Here is a 16,707-nt window from a genome sequence, read left to right as displayed (position 1 = left end):
ATTCTTGATCAGTATCTCACAACCCACTTCCATAATCGCTGGACAGGGGGTCCATTTCTATATCTGTTTCCGTGTAAGGGCCAGATTCAAGTCAGCGGCGCGTATCTAGAGACAACGAGTGGGTAATGAGGTGCAGTTATGGATACTCTTCCTGCAACAAATTTTTCATTTTTGCAATAGTTTCGTCAACAAGGAAAATGTTATAGTCGATATGACTGTCATTTTTTTTTTTAAGGGATGCACCCACATATCTTTTTTTTTTTTTTTTAATTCTCATACTCAAAACAGACAGGTCTAAAGTGAAATATCTGTTACAGAGGAACAACCATAAGAACTGTATACTTATTATTTTAAGACAAAAGCAATCACATCAGTAGTCATCATTGCATCCTTGTACCATCGGGAGATACTTTCTACACATGCAACATGGAATCTTGATAATCAGTCCTAACAATAAAAACTACACTAAAGTTAATCATGGTATGCCAAAAAAAGGTTGAAAGGTCTGAGTACTAATTCTGTTTATTCGCATATTTAGTCAATAAGCTAAGCCTTAGCTTGACACAATTTTATGTACAGTTTGTAATGATTGTTGATGATTTGTCAGTCGAGTAAACAAAGATAACAAGTGAATATCTTGATATCTGCAGTGCAAAAAGTATAATATAAAACAGCGAAAAATCCTGAAAGGCGTGAAAATATACTGCGCATAAAACAGTAATCAATACGGATGTGTATACTCGGTAAACTTTACTTTATTTTGGAAAATATAATTACAGATAATTAATTAAAACACTTGTAAATGGAAAGTCCAAAGAATTGAAAGTAAAATGCAAAATATATCAGGTGTCAATAAAATAAACGATAACCAACATGAACTATGCAACGCAATAAACAAGAACAGTCAATATGATGCAGAATTAGTTGACAGCGCACACCTTTATTAAAGAAAGCTAACAGATTAACATCATTCGCATACAAAGCATTCGAATTCATATTAATGAGATAATGCCACTCCTACCTTGTCAAAGACCTTAGTCTGCTCTCTCTCTCTCTCTCTCTCTCTCTCACACACACACACACACACACACACACACACACACACACACACACACACACACACAATTTTTCCCCATTCCTCTTCTCTTCTTGTCCACTGTAAGGCACTAATATGAAGCAGCTCACGGTAAACCAGCCTGAGTTCTCAAGCAAAGTCACAGCTGGTGGTGCTACAAACTGATGTCTGTGAATCGTCTGGTTATATTTTCCCTATTCCTCATGCTGGAGGATATTTGTCTATCTGTACACACACACACACACACACACACACACACACACACACACACACACACACACACACACACACACATTTTATACATATATAAATATATATATATATATATATATATATATATATATATATATATATATACTTACTATAAAGTATGCTTGCACCCAGTCGGCTTGCGCGGGCTGATCACACTTGGTTCACAGACTAAACACACATCCAAAGCCACTCCAACACTACATTACACTTACAAACACTTCTCACCCTACATACAATCTCTACCAGACAGCCTAAGCCACTGGGTAGAGATACATTGGCTGTATCGTGTTAACATTACGTTGCCATGTTGTGGTGCGCTTTCTTTTGCTGAATATTTTAATCCACCTTGTTCCTTAGAATTAGAAGACAACTTTTGCAGCATTGTGTGTTACCCTTTGTGGGCTCTCTGATACCCATTTGGAATTCTGTTTTCTTCCATTTACATGTCTAAACTGGCGTCGGACAATGCTGAGAACCTGAAAAAGAGGCGGGATGATGGTGTTTAGCTCATCAAGAACCCAACTGTTTTCCAGGGGTGAAATTGCCTAACTGGGATAAAATGATGCGCATGACCTTCAATCTGCTTAAGTCGAACCCACAGTTGAAAAAGTGCATCAGCAGGCTGTGAAAATGCTGTCTTTAGCGTGGGATAAGGCGAAGATCCTAGCTGTGACTCCATTCTGGATTACGGACAAGATCACATACCCCACAACCACTCCTCTGTCCAGTTCCAAGCCCCTGGTGTGCTGCATCACGCCAAATGGACGGCCAGGGCCATTTATGTTTTGAAAATCTGGATGTTCCTCGAGCAGTTCGAACAGCTTCGTCCCAAAAGCTCGTGCTGGTGTGGACCCAGAGAGAAGGAAAACTTCTGGGAGAAACTGACGGACTTCTGCACCTCTGCTGTGTTACTATGTGCAAGCTTGGTTCCCCGCCACGTCAGCAGCTGCTGCTCCGCACATGGACATCACCCTTTTGTAGAAACTGGCATCCCACACGGACCAAGCCATCAGGGACGCCAACTTTGGTATCTATCTGAGGTGACAGTTGGGCTCGCACTGTTTGACAATGAGGTAAATTCAATGCACTGTTCAGGGCTCGGAAGAACAGAGCCCGAGACTCCATTTTTCTCCAAGGATGTCGTGAGGAAGAGCCTGTTTGAGTTCTTTACCAGTATGACGAAGATCGTGCAGCAACATCAGGACACCGACTCCTCGTTTTGGGTCGCTGATCCTGTGACCTTGGCAACCACAGAAACCTATGCTCGATGGAAGGAGTGTGTCGCCAAGCTGCTGGTGACAAACGACGTGGCCGTCATTCAAGAATTCACGAACAAGGGTAGGACAAAGCAAGAGGATCAGCTCCAGGCCATGGTTCAAGTCGTTGAAGAACATTCGCGAAAGTACCTAAAGATAGCAAACAAGCGTGATCTCCTGAACCAATACATTCCTTTACAGTGTTCTATCACTCGCCGTGGTACATCCAGTGTGATTTTTGAATCAAGCAGAAGAAATTATTTGCTTTCCATTACACAGAAGGAGGAATATTTTTACAGCTCCGAAATTCAGTTTCGATGCGCGACCCCTAAATGATGCCAGATCCCGAAAAAAATTTACATTCTTTGTTCATCCTTCTCACTCTCATCTTAAATGTCGGGACCAACTGCCTAGCCCCGGGCTCCTACGCTCTCCATGGGGCAATGTAGGATTGGATGATGGATGGATGGATGGATGGTTCTTCCTTCAAGGAATATCCATAAGACCAAGCAAAAAAATCAGTCCACTTTTATTACTTTCCCCTACATACCGTGATACACCCAAACATATATATATATATATGGAAGAAGGGTGGTAGCAAAGAGGAATATTTGGCTGCTAAGCGTAGGGCTAGAAGAGAGGTATACAGAGCAAAGTCTGAGTCACAGAGATAATTACTTGATAACCTAAATCATGGGGAAAGGAAAAATATATTTAGGGTGGCAGGTCAGGTGAAGAGGGATAATCGGGATATCATAGGTGAGCAGTGTGTGAAGAATGATGAAGGAAGGGTAGTGGTGAACAGTGAGGATATTAAAGATGCATGGAGAGAGCATTATAACCGGTTGTTGAATGAGGAGTTTGACTGGGACAGGGAAGGTTTGGAGCCAGCAGATCCAGTGTCTGGCCCTTGGCCTTTGATTGATACTGCTACTGTGAGTGAGGCAATAGGCAGGATGAGGGTGGGGAAGGCAGCAGGTGTGTCTGGGTTGACTGCCGAAATGTTGAAGGCCTCAGGCGATATAGGGGTGAGTTTAGTCACTGACCTGATAAATAGGATTATTTATGAGTGTGTTGTCCCAGATGATTGGCTGAAGAGTGTAATTGTAAATGTGTATAAATGGAAGGGTGATGCCCCGGAAAGAGGAAATTATAGAGGTATAAAGCTTTTAGATCAGATAATGAAGGTAATGGAGAGAGTTTTAGAAGGTATGATTAGAGAAAGAGTGACTATTGATGAGATGCAGTTTGGGTTTATGCCAGGTAGGGGGACCACTGATGCCACATTCATTGTTCGACAGCTTCAGGAAAAATATATTGGTAGGAGAAGGGATCTTTATTTTGTTTTTGTTGATTTGGAAAAGGCCTTTGACAGAGTCCCTAGAGAGGTGGTGAAGTGGGCAATGAGAAAGCTTGGCTTGGAGGAGTGGCTGGTTAGGGTGGTTATGGCCATGTATGTGGGTGCTCACACCCAGGTGAGAGTGAATGAAGATATGAGTGATGAGTTTTCCGTGAATGTTGGTGTGCATCAGGGGTCAGTCTTGAGTCCCATGTTGTTTATCATGGTACTTGAAGCCCTTTCACGTGACTTTAGAAACGGACTCCCGTGGGAGTTGTTGTATACTGATGATTTGATGTTGATTGCAGAGAATGAAAGGGAGGCGGAGGAAAGGTTTAGGAAGTGGAGAGATGGTATGGGGCAAAAGGGTTTAAGGGTAAATGCAGATAAAACAAAAATGATGATATCTAGGGTTGGTGGCGGTACTGTCAAAGACGAGGGAAAGTGGCCATGTGCAGTTTGCCACAAGGGCGTGGGAAGTAATTCCATCTTGTGCGGTGTGTGTGATAAGTGGGTGCATAAGAGATGTAGTGGTATCAGAGGTAGACTGCGAGATAATGCTGATTTTATGTGTACGGCGTGCCGGGGTGAGCAGGTGGAGATTGTCAGGCGTGAAAGGATTGAACTTGCTGGTGAATCTCTTGAGTGTGTGGAAGAGTTTTGTTATTTGGGAGACATGTTGTGTGCTGGAGGTGGGGCTGGAGCTAGCTCTGTGGCTAGGGTGAGAAGTGGTTGGAAGAAGTTCAGGGAGCTCTTGCCTCTCCTGACATTGAGAGGGCTCTCCCTACGTGCTAAGAGGTCTTTGTATGCAGCATGTGTTAGGAGTGTAATGCTGTATGGCAGTGAGACCTGGGCAGTGAAGGAGGAAGATATTCGCCGGCTCAGACGTACAGAAATGACAATGATTAGGTGGATGTGCAGTGCGTCCCTGCGTCCAAGGCCTGGAGGGGCTGGGTTTACAATGGAAGAGTTGAGATGTAGGATGGGACTGGAGTGTACTGGTGTTGTGATGAGGAGAGGTAGATTGAGGTGGTTTGGAAATGTGGAGAGGATGGGGGATGATAATTGGGTGAGGAAGGTGAGAAGTGTTAATATTGGGGGTGGGGTTATGAGGGGTAGACCGAGAAAGACATGTGACGAGGTCATTAAGTGTGACCTTAGGGTTAAGGGACTGAGCAGGGAGGCTGCAATGGATCGTGCAGCGTGGAGAGCCGCCATTAGGTGACCAAGGCCGACACATGCAAGCATGTTGGAGCCTTTAAAAACGAAAACGAAAACGATACATATATATATATATATATATATATATATATATATATATATATATATATATATATATATATATATATATATATATATATATATAATCGAATATACTTATTGGATTTTGAATAATTATGATTCCGTGCACTTCATCTCGATGCCGCTACACGCTCCGAATTTGTAGGTATAATGTGTTTGGGCCAGAAGCTAGGCTAGTGTAATCCAGAAGCTGAACGCTATGAATCAACTGTTTTTTTTTTTTCTTCTTCTTCTTCTTAGTTGGATACAAGGATATTAATACAATTATATACCACTCTGTGCATTTTTAGGTAAGTATGTAAATAAAGAACCAGTTTTGTAATCACGGAACGAAATAGTACTGTACTTGTCGTTTCAGATAATTAGGATCTTATTTTAACTAATCACGTGAAAGAACTGGGGGTCACCCAAGGTAACAGTGGTAGTTATAATGATGTCAGTAGTGACAGTCCGAGTGATAATGACAGTGATGATGATGGTAGTGGTGAGCCATAATGATAACAGTCGTTGTGATGCTAATGGTGGTGGATAGTGGTTGAGATAATAGTCATAGTAATGATAGTGCTACTGGTGATGGTGATATTCGTTGTCAAAGTTAACTCCGTTTAAACCAAAGTTGGTGGAAGGGTTGAAGATAAGAACCTTGGGGGACCAACCAAATTTCAAGGTCACGGGGCAAATTCATAGTTTGACAACACCTCTTATTCTTGCCTGCATTATTTTTCAGTATCTCTTACCTCCAAGAGATTTTTGTTAAACGTTGGGTCATCTCTTGTAGTTAAGGGTAAGGGTGTCCGCATTCACCCCTTCCAGTCGTCTCGCTCAAAAGTGAATAAAATCGTCCGTGTGTACGAAAAATGTCATCGGAGTTTACTCATAACGCCGGAAATTGTGGCACCGGCGATTTTGCAAATGTGGTACTTAGTGTACTACATTTGTCTTGTTGGTTACTTGCAACAAAACACAAAGGTCCAAAATTGGGGTTACTTCCTGAATGACCTTTAGAAATTTTCCAAAATGAGTCCTTCTCGACAAAAATGGACAGTAATATATCAAGGAAAGGAAACCGAATTACGTGATTAGTGTTATTAAATGGTCATAAATCCTCCAGCCACTTTTTGTTGATTGGTTTACCTCTTGACCACCTAGCGTGTATTAAGACAAATCGTGAAAACTCAGAGTCTGGACAGAAGACAAGGATTCATGGCGGGAGGAAGTTCTCATTAGATCCGAGAAAAGAAATGAAATGGTGAAACTTAGCCAGTCTCATGGGTTATGGATCAGGATTAAGGATTTACCCACCACGGGGAATTAATTAGTCAACATACAAGGAGAAAATAGGAGGGGCAAGGAAAGAATAATGAAAAAGTCTGCCTGATCATGAAAAGTTCTGAGGTAGTACAAAGAAACTGATAGTAGTTCGGGTTACGGAATTCAAGTTGTGAAGGCCTTGGTAATGAAGAATGAAACCGTTGATATAGGAGTTGCGAATGGGTATTGTGGAAGTAAGATCTGTAGAGGCTATGATAGAGCTGGAGTTTGGGAGTGAATAGAAGTGGCTGTGGAAGTGAGTTTACTGTTGTGACAGTTCTTGGGCCGCTGTGAAATTGGTGTGAGGACGGTGTGAAAGGAAAAGAAGATGAGAGCCATTGCCATGGTTGTCACCCTTGCTCTCCTGCCTCTTATCGCCAACGAAATGGGAATATATGGTACCTAAAAAATGCAAATTTGGCAGATGAAAATATATACCGTTTTGAATTTATGTATGTGTGTAATTTACAATTTTTCATTTTCATACATACAGCTTTTCGTATCTCAGATGTATACTATAAGAAGATTAATAAATGTTGACCTTACTTTTTAAAACAATATTACGAATATTCTTCTTGAAAAATAACATAAGACCATATACTATATTTTGATGAAATTTTAAGACAATCTTTTCTCAAAAAGACAGTGATGGACACAGATTATAGTAAGTAACATTAGGTAAAATAGCCATTATTCAGTTAGACCACTGTTCGTGGTTCATCGCACAGGACAGTAGACGTTTTGTTAACCGTACTTTTACTTTATTTTTTCTTATGTGTCCTACTCTGGGCATAGGCTTCAGATCCTGTTCACAAGGCCCAGTAGTCCTACATACCGTACACCTCCAATTGTTGGTTTATCCCCGATAGCATAATCTGTGGATAATTTTTATAATCGCGGTGCAAGTTACCTGATTTTCTTTGTGCAACTTTATTCAAAAGTAGTTTTAGCATTCTTCACAGGAGGCATTCTGTACGTTTCCTCCTCAGGTATTACACGTAATACATTGTGCCGGTGGTGACACGCAACTTGTACTATGGTAACTCTTATTAATTTGAATAATTTTGTTTTTCTTTTATCATCCTTGATTAAATTCATCATTTGAGAAGTACGCTAAAAAGATAAAACTCACGAGTTCGATAGATGGAATAATTTCGAAAGACAGAAAGAACAGATGCATTGGATGGACGGCGAAAGGAAAAATGTTCTTTCATCATAATCCAAGTAGTTCCATTGTTACCATGATTTAATAATTTTCTAAACTCTAGACTATTGTCAATATATATTAGTGTACATCTAATAGTAGTAAGTGAAGTTATAAGTGTGTATAGGACTGTTCTTGGCCCACGTACAGTACCTTTTTTTGCAATAGTCATCAGGCGTTAGTTTTCGGAAGTTGCTTAGGTTAGGTCTAGCGAGAGGGGCGGACCGGCTCTCTCTCCGACTCTGTCTTCAGTCCGGAGGCAAATCTGATAGGGGCAAGATCTGTGTATAACTAAGCAGAATAAACACCCGCCAATTTTCATCGGACTTTGGTTTGACCTGTGTGGATGTAAAGGTGGTATACAGTGTTTAACAAGAGGTTTTTGTCTAGTTTAATGCATCCTTTATAACAAAATAATTATACTTATAAATTTCGTTACATGAATGTTAGTGTTCAACAGCACTTTGTTCCTGCTCATTGTAGCCTTAATTTGCAACTTCTAAAAGTCATTGTGAATCATCTTTTAATCCTCCGTTTTTTCATCACCACATCATTTGCATTTTTGAAGTGGGTAGACACTGTCCAGCAGAAGTGAACATTTGTAAAAAGGGGAAATGTGTAGAATCTATCCAAGACGGTGTAATCAACTTTAATAGAACTGTATTGCCCTGTCTCATATTCTCTTATATATTTAAGTCTATATTCTTATTTAGTCTTATCCCATCACTGTTTCCATTATAGGAGCATTGAAGTGTTTATTAACACCATGATTTTGTATTGAGCTTTGTACAGTTTTTAGCCTATTTGAGTCAAAGGGGTTTTCATAATCACCAAATGCGAAATGTAAATGTTTTTGGTGTTTTGTGGTCTTCTCGATCAGCTGAACCGTTACATGCATTTAGTCTAAACTTTGAGTAAGCACAGATAAATCTTGCCGGTTTTTGTGGCTGGTTTTCATGTAAATCTTAAACTTGTCTCTCTGTTACAACCTTTGAATATAGTTTGCATTCATTTGATAACAAACAATTGGATCAGTGATTAATATGGTGTTCCTGGTAATCTTTTTATTGAAATAAGTAATCTCAAGCATTATATAAATGCCTAGGGATAATTATACATTGAATAAATTAATGGGCCCGTCTGAACTGGATGTCTACGCTTGCGTCTTTTCAAATACATTACTCTGTTTTCCACTGACGACTAATCTCGATTCATAGTCACTAGAGCAAGAATTTAGTCGCTCAACCCCCTTCACACACACACATACACATACGAGTACACAGTGTGTGTGTGTGTGTGTGTGTGTGTGTGTGTGAGAGAGAGAGAGAGAGAGAGAGAGGGGGGGGGAGCGGATGTCCTAAAATATACCTAACTAGCCACTGTCGTCCAGTATACCTAAGCATATAATATTTGTATTGGTTTTAGACCTGATTTACAGACCCTCGCTGCATACACAGATAGCCTGAGAGACACATACAGCATCCTGTTTTACACTGTAGATGTAATGTTTATCCGCTTGTGTTGTCTGTGCTTTCTATTCTTTCTAAGTTTATCTCATTTATATGTTTACCGTATATGTTTCAAGAATATGTGTATTCTTGTTTCTTATCCCTTCTTCTGTTGGCAATGAGTGTATGTTTTCAGCTTTATCTGAAGTATGTATATTTGAGTTCTCCCCTAGTGCTTTCGACTTTTTTAATCTTAATGCCCCTTTGCTTTTTAGGAAGAGTAAATCTCCTATTTTTCTATAGATTATGCATATTGTTTCATCTATATATTATATTTGTGACTGTAACTATATTCATGGTCTCCTGCATATGGTGGAATCCATTCAGTATTTCCGGACTTTTTTTTTTTTCCTAAATAACTGCCATTATGGTGTCATTCCCTCATTTTGTCACTATTTTACTTCAAACTTAGAATAAATGATCCTCGAGCAAACGCCATCAAGCATTTTTCACGTTCTTTTCGATTTAGGTCTTTTAAAGAATTTAATGAGATTACACAGGATTACACAGGAGAGCAAACAGCAACAGACCTTATCATCCTTTCGAGGCTGCTTGTTAGAGAAAACTATGACTACAAGATCTAACTCTACATGCTGAAGGATAAGGATAGTAAAGCAAGAAGGCTCCCCCCACCACCAAACCCTCCAGGAAAAAGTGAGAAAAACCACCATGCAGCATGGAAAAACTGACATGGAAATTTTATAGGAAACACTGGAAAGGAAAAGTCACATTCTATAATACTTTATCTATAAGCTAGCCGATAGAGTAACCTTAAAGAGAAAGTAAACAAATAAAATAATAGTTACGGCATGACATTATAAACCGGTACATTGAGTTAATGGGAAGTCTGTGGACATAACGTGGAAGCTACACACTGCACAGTGTGGATGTTTAGGGGTGGTGCGGCAGCCTTGCCTGGCGCTTTTAAGGTAGGCAGCAGTCAGTCAGGCCCTAGCTCCGTTTGCTCCACTGAGACAAGGAACTCTCCCATGTGGGACAAGTACACAAGTTTCATCCTGAAGCAATGACCCCTGGTACATTAAAAAAATCCCAATGGTGGTCACTTGACTAACATGGACCCTCAGTGATCCACAGCCCATCACAGGTCGAAAGTAAGAGTAGTGACCGTTAACTCAGGGTTATCTGTGCAGATCCTGATCTGTGCTTATATTGCTTTCTTTGCATTGGGGAGATTGAAAAATATATAAGACGGGTGTCTTAGATAAAAGGGGACTGCACAGTGCACAGTGTGGATGTGCAATGCACAGAGTGGATGTTTAGGGGTGGTGCGGCAACCTTCCCTGGCGCTTTTTAGGTAGGCAGCAGTCAATCAGGCAATAGCTCCATTCACTCCACTGAGACAAGGAACTCTCCCATGTGGGACAAGTACACAAGTTTCATCCTGAAACAGTGACCCCTGGTACATTAAAAAAAATCCCGATGGTGGTCACTTGACTAACAGGGACCCTCAGTGATCCATATCCCATCACAGGTCGAGAGTAAGAGTAGTGACCGTTAACTCAGGGTTGTCTGTGCAGATCCTAATCTGTGCTTACTGTATATTGCCTCATTTGCTTTGGGTAAATCGAAAAACGTATAATGACATGACGTGACGCTATGTTAAGTTTACGGGGTGTCCTGTAGACACGAGGGGACTGCACAATGTGGATGTTTAGGGGTGGTGCGGCAGCCTTGCCTGGCGCTTTTAAGGTAGGCAGCAATCAATCAGGCCCTAGCTCCGTTCACTCACTGAGACAGGGAACTCTCCCATGTGGGACAAGGACACAAGTTTCATCCTGAAGCAGTGACCCCTGGTACATTAAAAAATCCCGATGGTGGTCACTTGATTGACTAACACGGACCCTCAGTGATCCACAGCCCATCACAGGTCGAAAGTAAGAGTAGTGACCGTTAACTCAGGGTTATCTGTGCAGATCCTAATCTGTGCTTATATTGGTTTGTTTGCACTGAATAAATTGAAAATGTATAATATCGTGACGCAACACTATGTACGGGTACATTGTTTACGGGGTGTCTTGTAGACAAAAGGGGCATGAACTTACATGTACCGTAGCTATAAAAGCAAGTTATTCGGACAGTAAAAGAGTCATCTGAGGATTCTCGTCCAAATATTTGTCTAATTTGTTTTTGAATGTCTCAATTGAGATACTGTTCACGGTATCTCAGTGTAATCTGTTCCAGATATTTACAGCTCTGTTAAAGAAGAAGTATTTTGCTTCGTGGGATTGGAATCGCTTTCCCATAATTTTGCAGCCATTACTTCTGGTTTGACTTGACCGGTCTATATCAAAATATTTATTCATGTCTAAGTTGTCATATCCCTTCATGATTTTGAAAACTTCAATAAGGTCCCCTCTTAACCTGCGCTTCGTTAGGCTAAATAATTTAAGTTCTTCAAGGCGTTTCTCATATGGTTTGTTTCTAAGTCGTGGTATCATTTTTGTGATTCTTCGCTGAATTTTCTCTAATTTTTCAATGTCCTTTCTGTAGTAAGGAGACCAGAATTGCACACAATACTCAAGATGGGGGCGCACTAGCGAGTTGTACAAGGCAAGTATGACTTTTTCCGATTTAAACTCGAAAGTTCTTCCAATAAAACCCACTAGCTTGTTTGCAATTTTAACCGCATCGGTACACTGCTTGCTTGGTTTTAGGTCATTTGATATTATCACACCAAGATCCTTTTCACTGTCTGTACTTGAAAACTGAATATTGTTCATTTTGTAATTTGCATGGACATTGTTACTTCCAATATGAAGTACATTACATTTTTCTGTGCTGAATTTTATTTGCCATTTTTCTGCCCAGCTTGCTAAAGTATTAAGGTCATTTTGTAAGTGCTGCCACTGTAATTTTGAAGTGACTTTACTGGTTATTTTAGTATCATCTGGAAATTTGGATACTTTACAATTTAGATCCTCATGAATATCATTTATATAGATAATAAAAAGTATCGGTCCAAGTACTGAGCCTTAGGGAATGCCGCTGATCACATTACGCCATTTGGATTCCTTTCCGTTTATCACAACTCGCTGTTTTCGGTCTGAAAGCCAGTCTTGTAACCATTTTTGCATATTTCCTTTTATTCCATGTGCTTCTATTTTTCTCATGAGACGCTTGTGAGGGACAGTGTCAAATGCTTTCTGAAAGTCGAGGTAAATTATATCTACTGCTCTTGAGTCATCGTATGATTTGTAAACATCATGGAAGAAGTCCAGTAAGTTAGTTAAGCATGAACGACGATGTCTGAATCCATGCTGTGAGTCTTTAATTATAATATTTTCTTCTAGATAATTAACTATTTTATCTCTCATGATTTTTTCCATTAACTTGCACACTACTGATGTTAAGCTGATTGGTCTGTTATTTCCTGGGTGCGACTCATTTCCTTTTTTGAAAATTGGTGTTACATTTGCTAGTTTCCATTCGCGTGGAACTTTCCCAGTACGGTACTTAATGATTTATTGAATAAGACAGAGAGTGGCAGCAGTAACTCATGTTTTGCTTCTTTGAGAATTCTCGGTGATATTTTATTGGGGCCAGGGGTTTTGTTTATGTTCGTACTATTTATGGCTGAAAGGATATCGTTATTATGGATAGCATAGTTACTAAGGACTGTGCTATTTGCTTGGTTTGTGGGTAACAGTAGGTTTCTGGTGATGTTTTCTACTGTAAAAGCAGACGGAAAGTAATCGTTAAGAATGTTTGCCATTTCGACCTCATTTTCAGTGTGTTTGCCATTGTTTGTTTCTAGAGGACCTATTGATGTAGTCATAACCTTTTTCTTTCCAATGTAACTGTAAAATTCTTTAGGATTTGATTTGCACGTATTAGCAATGTGGATCTCCAGTGCTCTTTTGCTTTGTTTAATAAGTCTTTTCGATATGCGGCGTAGTTTATCGTACTGTAATTTATCATTATTATTTTGTGTAGCTTTATATTTATGGTATGCCTGTTTTTTGGCTATGAAGTTACTTTTTATTTCACTGGACCACCACTTTGGTTTACTATTTCCAGCTGGACGTCTGTTACGTAGTGGCACACATGACTTTACCACTTCATTAAATTTTTCGGTGAATATTACCCATGCTTGGTTTATGTCATCGGTTTCAGACATTTGATTCCAATCTGCAGTTGCAAGTAGCACTCTGAGCCTGTTGAAATTAGCTCTACGATAATCTGGGACCTTTTCTTTGCTCTCCATTTCTTTTACTTTTTCAGTAGTAATATTAAACTGTATAGTTCGATGATCACTGGAACTAAACTCAGGTCCTATTTCAACGTTGTTGACTAGGTTATCATTTGTAGTCAAGATGATGTCTAGGATATTGTTTCCTCTCGTTGGGTATTCTACGTGTTGGGAAAGGGCGCTTTCTTGAAGATTCGTATAAAGCTCTTGTCCTGAGTGTGCCGTCAGTGGTTCACCCCACTTTGTTACCGGTAGATTAAAGTCTCCAAAAATTACGCTATCCTCTTGACAACAAATTTCCGCAATTTGATCATAAAGTTTTTCATCTGTCTCAGTTGACTGTGCTGGAGGACGATAGATGAGACATATATTTATTTTGTGTGAATTAATACTCAGCTGAACGTAACTGGCATCTATGTTGGTAATACTGGGTTTGGATAGCACAAGGGGATGGAGACTAGTTTTCACATATAGTAAAACACCGCCACCAGCTCGATGTGGTCGCTCACAGCTGAAAATATTGTACCCTGTTAACGAGTATTCCGCTAGAAAGTCACGGTCAGATGTGTTAATCCAGGACTCTGTGATGCCAATTATGTCATAATTTTCTAGGTAAATTAGAGATTCTAAATCCTCAAACTTGTTACGTAGACTACGTGCGTTAACATAGCAGACTCTAATTCCGTTCCAAACAGTTGGGACACACTGAGGTGGTTTGGCCATGTGGAGAGGATGGAGAGCGAGAGACTGACGAGGAGAGTGATGTGAGTGAGGTGGAGGGGAGGAGAGGGAGGGAGAGACCAAGGATGAGATGGAAGGATGGAGTGGAGAAGTATGTGAGAGAGGGGGTTCGGAACTGGGAGCAGGGCAGTGAAATGGTGGGGGACAGGGCAACATGGAAGCAATTTGTTTGTGGCGACCTCTTACGGGATTAAGGCGTCTGGCAGTAGATAGATAGTTGAGATGAAAGGCCAGACTAATGATGCAGTTTACCATCTTCCTTTCGAGGGAAAGGAGGGAACTAAGAGTCGTTTGTGCATTCAGGCATGTCCTCTGATGGACTGTATAGGTGCCTTTTCAGGAAGACATCTCTTCACAGTACCTACATACGTATTTAGTGAAATGAGGCAACAGAAATCGGTAGTGATTATTTTTTTATAATAGGTTTACTGAAGGTGTGTGAAAACCTTTCAGAATTTCCTCGGGAATATTGGTAAGTTTAATTCTCTCTCTCTCTCATATATTTTTTCTTTACTTCTTTCGTCTTTCATTGGGTTTATTTCTTCCTCCCCTCTTGAAATATACGTCTTTTTTCTTCTCCTTCTTGCTACTGACACGGAGTACATTGCTTCCTTTCCTGTAGCATACATATTATTATTCTGGTATGGCTATAATTCGTTTATTCTTACAAAATATTTGTCTTTCCCCTTCATCCCTGTTTTTATGTTCCAATATACTCCTCTTTCTGTTGCACACGGGTTCTTGTTTTCTTTTAACTTTTTTTTTTTCTCGAAAGTGAGACAATTTCATTTTGTTCTCGGGTACGTATGACTTGTGACCAAATTTTTTAGATAAAAGAAGCGGTAGTGTAGTTTCAATGATTAGCGCTGTGTGGTGGTGCAGCAGAGAGTGATGAAATTTTTACAAGTGTATAATTGTGTCCTGTCCCTCTCTGGAATATATATGTCAACCAACCAGATTCAACCATTACTGCCAACCAGAGCTATTTAGACCATTTTCGGGGTTTCTATGATAATCTTACTGCAGAGAACACATTCACAATAATACCTATTCATTGATGATAATACGTTTCAAGTTACACATTCTAAACCACGGGCGTCATGTGTGGCAAATATGAGTACGAGCGTATGCAGTAGTTACAACAGGAAGTAAGTGTTTCCGTTAGTTGCACTTTCTTTTTTTTTATTTTTGCTTCTGGGAGCTACGATAGTTCAGAGCCGGATGTTGATGTCAAAGGCCCAATACTGTGAAATACGAGTACAGCGGGAGATTGTCCCTACAGCTAATGCCACCAGACACGATTTGAGGTAGGGGATATCGTGACGGATGGACTGTCATAACAGGAGGTAAACTGCTGTCCAGGTCTTTTGTCTGCTGGTTCTTTGTAGAAGTGTTCACTGCGGGACAGTAAAACATCTTAAGGTACTGCTCAGTGCAAATAGCTAGATCTGTCCTGAAGGGCTGATCGATGGATGGTTTTGAGATGAATCTGGACAGGAACGCGTCCCATTTGCCAGTAGTCTGCCCGTCCTCTAAATTAAGGTTGAGTCTAAAAAGTGCTGTCCTAGCAAGTTTCGTGCCAAGGGGTCAGAGGTACAATAATCAAAGATGCTACAAGAAAGAGAGGACAGCTCTCACTTCCTATGCAGGAAAAAAAATAATAATCATGAGTCAAACTGCCTGAAGTATAATAATTTTCCACGCTAGTATACTGTAATCTGTTGTACTCCCCTGGCATTAGTCATTAACTCTACAGGAGCACCACATGCCTTTAATAGCAAATGATTTTACTGTACTTGGAATTTTATTACTGCTTAGTTTTTTCTTTATACTGTTTAGGAATCAGAACATTGTGATTAAAACGTTCATTATATCCATTCTCACCATGAATAACACTGTTTATTGTCGATTTATATTCCTAACTTGAAAGGGAAATGAAAATGTTTTACGACAGGACCTTCTAATTCTTTTCATGATTTGCCTAACATTATGAAATGTAAGAAATCATAAGAAGTAAATGATTCGTTGTTGCATATTTCTGCCGTTACAGAGCATAACCAGTACACAAAATACGTCCAGTCATCAATGCCGCATGTAACCTGTCAGAAAATTTCTTTGGTTCTGAGGGATATTCTTCTATCAACACCACATGTTTAAAATTAAATAACTAAAGTCTCTTTACAGTGAAAGAGGTATAATTGATACGCTAATTCACCTGTAATTATCTACTCGAATCCTAAACAGTTCCCCTCGATTTGGCCAAATCTGATGGATACTTAGCTAACTTCATTTACTTTGAAGGGCTGACTTACATTTTTACCCTATCCTTTGGTAATGCAGGTGGTCCTGGATAGTCATATGGTCGTTGATCATTCCTCCTACATATACAGTAAAGCAACTCTTGAGATAATTCTTCACAACCTGTCTACCCCTAGGAATCTAATACCTTTCTCGGACTCTAGCCAAAGTCCGCGGCACACCTCAATGAAGGGTTAACTCATGGGCTTCC

The sequence above is a fragment of the Coenobita brevimanus genome, chromosome 100, assembly GCF_032717465.1.
Source record: "Coenobita brevimanus isolate Jiangsu-jjx chromosome 100, ASM3271746v2, whole genome shotgun sequence".
Classification (NCBI taxonomy): domain Eukaryota; kingdom Metazoa; phylum Arthropoda; class Malacostraca; order Decapoda; family Coenobitidae; genus Coenobita; species Coenobita brevimanus.
Note: the sequence above shows the minus strand (reverse complement) of the source record.